Raw genomic sequence first — 3,333 nt, 5'->3', positions numbered from 1 at the left:
TCTAATCTATAATATCCAAAATTATATTAAGTTATAAATATTTGCAGTATATAATACAGAATAATGTTGGTGTCAGCCCCAAGGAAATTCTATATTTTCAAAACCTCAAATCTATCTGCTAAATATGTCAATTGCCACTGATTTTTTTGTTTGTTTTTGAAGATTTGTGTTATCCCTACTATACTAAATTTAGGAAAACTACAAGCATTAGTGCTTAAATATAGCCAAATATAATCTCCTTTTATAAGCAACAATCCTCAGTATGAATCAAAGGGCTTTATGACCAGGATTCACATCCATACAATATGAATAAAATGATACGATATTTAACAGAACTTTTGCATTATGGAGTTCCCTGATGATGAGGTTAAGGCCATTTCACAGACGGATGAACATAGTTTTGAAGGTCAATGATTGAAGATGAACAATTAGTGCATCCCTCAAATCATAAAACAGAGTTGTTGGACCAAGATTACATTGCTTCCTCTAATCACTGCCCACCCTGTCCCCTGCTGCAGCTACATTTCCACATATTCACAGTGAAGAATGTTCATGCAGCTTCAGTGATAGTGAAGAGCTCCAAGCATTAGGAAAAGAGAATTATTTTCTCATGATAGTTTTAGGCACAGAATGAGCTTAAGTAAAGGTTAAGCATAAATTTCCTTCGTGACAGACAATAGAGAAGGAGGACAATAATTTGATCTTTGGGAAACCGGGAATTTAATATTCTTATTTAAATCTTCTGTTCAGCTTTGACTATATATTTGGATAAGGAAATATTATAAAATATCATTTCAATTTCCTCTCCAAGTAATGTTTTAGCAAAGCACTCAGAATGCAAGGTTTCACAAGAATTTCTCAAATGGAATCTCTTTTTCCCCCTAACAATTACAAGGGCTACATTAAACAAATTTTCACAGCCTTTAGAGATTGCTGGCATGTTTTATTACCATTTACTCCCATGTACTTCAGTGAGCTGCACTTTCTAAAAATTATCATCAGTAAAACAGTTAAAAATATGTTTTTATGCAGTCAAATGTTACAATGGAATATTACTCAGCCATAAAAAGAAATGAAATTGAGCTATTTGTAATGAGGTGGATAGACCTAGACTCTGTCATACAGAGTGAAGTAAGTCAGAAAGAGAAAGACAAATACCGTATGCTAACACATATATATGGAATTTAAGAAAAAAAAATGTCATGAAGAACCTAGGGGTAAGACAGGAATAAAGACACAGACCTACTAGAGAATGGACTTGAGGATATGGGGAGGGGGAAGGGTAAGCTGTGACAAAGCGAGAGAGAGGCATGGACATATATACACTACCAAACGTAAAATAGATAGCTAGTAGGAAGCAGCCACATAGCACAGGGAGATCCACTCAGTGCTTTGTGACCACCTAGAGGGGTGGGATAGGGAGGGTGGGAGGGAGGGAGACGCAAGAGGGAAGAGATATGGGAACATATGTATATGTATAACTGATACACTTTGTTATAAAGCAGAAATTAACACACCATTGTAAAGCAATTATACTCCAATAAATATGTAAAAAAATATATGTTTTTATTCAAATAAGAAGGCCATATGGATCACTGCTCAATGCTTATAAACATAAAACTTGTTGAGAAATTTTGACTCTATCTTTTGTAATATATATGAGTCTAGATTTGAATCAATCACATTTTTTTTGGCAAGAATCTTCAAAAAGCTGTCACTGTCTTACTGGCAGATCAATAAAGGCGTGTGTTAACTGGTGGGTGTGAAATATTCTAGACACCCAGGGATGTCTAAGACTCAATAACAGAAATTTAACCTCTGTATATACCTGTCTCTGCAGCCTAATATCTTACATCATCTTAGAATACTAGGGGACAGCTTCAAATCACTCAACTTTGATAGTGCCCTAATTTCTTCAGTTATGCTGATACATGCTACCTTAAGTTGCAGGTGAAACATAACATATAAAATAATGGACTTTTTAAGACTCAATGTTAGTTATTAGACAATCAAAGTGTAGATTTTTTACATTAAAGTATAACTTAGATACAGTGAAAGAGGAGATCTAATATAAAGTTTGATCAGTTTTGACAAATGTATATGCCAGTGCAACCCAACCCCCTATCAAAATATAAACATTTCCATCATGCCAGAAAGTTCCCATGTGTCACTTCCCAATCTATCTCACCATCTCCCTCCCCACTACCCCACTGCCAGAAGCAATCACTGTTCTGTTCTCTAGCACCACAGATGAACTTTGCCAGTTTTAAAACTTCATAAGAATGTATGTAATCTTTTGTGTCTGGCTTCATTCACTGAGCATAATTTTGTTTGAGATCCATCCATGTTTTTCCATGTGTCACTAATTTATTTCTTCTTATTGCTGAGTAGTACTCAAGTTTCTGAGCATGCACAGTTTGTTTATTCTTTCTCTCACTGATGGAACTGGGACGTTTTCAGTTTGGGGCTATTGTGAATAGTGATGCTATGCATACACTTGTAGAAAGCTTTTTGTGGACATGTTTTCATTTCTCTTTGACAAGTACCTAGATGTTGAACTGATTAAAGATAAGGAAGATGTATGTTTAACTTTTTAAAATAACTTTCAAAGTGTTTTCCAAAGGTGGCACCACTTTACACACCCAGCAAGAACATGAGAGAATTCTGGTTGGTCCATATCCTTCCCAACATTTGCTCTAGTAATCTTTCTGCATTTAGCCATTGTAGTGAACGTTTACCGGTATCTCACTGTGATATTAATTTGCATTTCCCTGATGACTAATGATATTCAGCACATCTTCATATGTTATTGACCACATATATATCTTCTTTACTTACATAACTATTCAAGGCTCTTGACTACTTTTAATTAGTTGTTTGTCTTATTTTTTGGTCTGTTTGTTTTAAGATTTTGCGGGGGAGCAGTTCTACATTTACAACAAAATTGAGAAGAAGGTAAAGAGACTCCCATATACTTTCCTTCCCCAGATAGCCTTCCCCATTATTAATATCACTCACCAGAATGGTACTTTTTTTTTTTTTTAACCAAGGATGAACCTACATTGACACATCATAATCACTCAAAGTCCATAGTTTACCTGAGGGTTCACTCCTTTTTTATTAACCTTTATCCAGATTGATTTATTGTTAACTTTTTATTCCATTTTTGTAATTGAAGTACAATTGCCTTACAATATTATATGAGTTTCAGGTGTATAACACAGTGATTCGATATTTTTATACATTATGAAATGATCATCATGATAAGTCTAGTTGCCATCTGTTACCATACAAAGTTATTACAATATTATTGACTACATTCCCTATGCTGTA

Source organism: Stenella coeruleoalba (genome assembly GCF_951394435.1).
Source record: "Stenella coeruleoalba genome assembly, chromosome: 6".
Lineage (NCBI taxonomy): Eukaryota > Metazoa > Chordata > Mammalia > Artiodactyla > Delphinidae > Stenella > Stenella coeruleoalba.
This window is presented reverse-complemented; position numbering follows the sequence as displayed.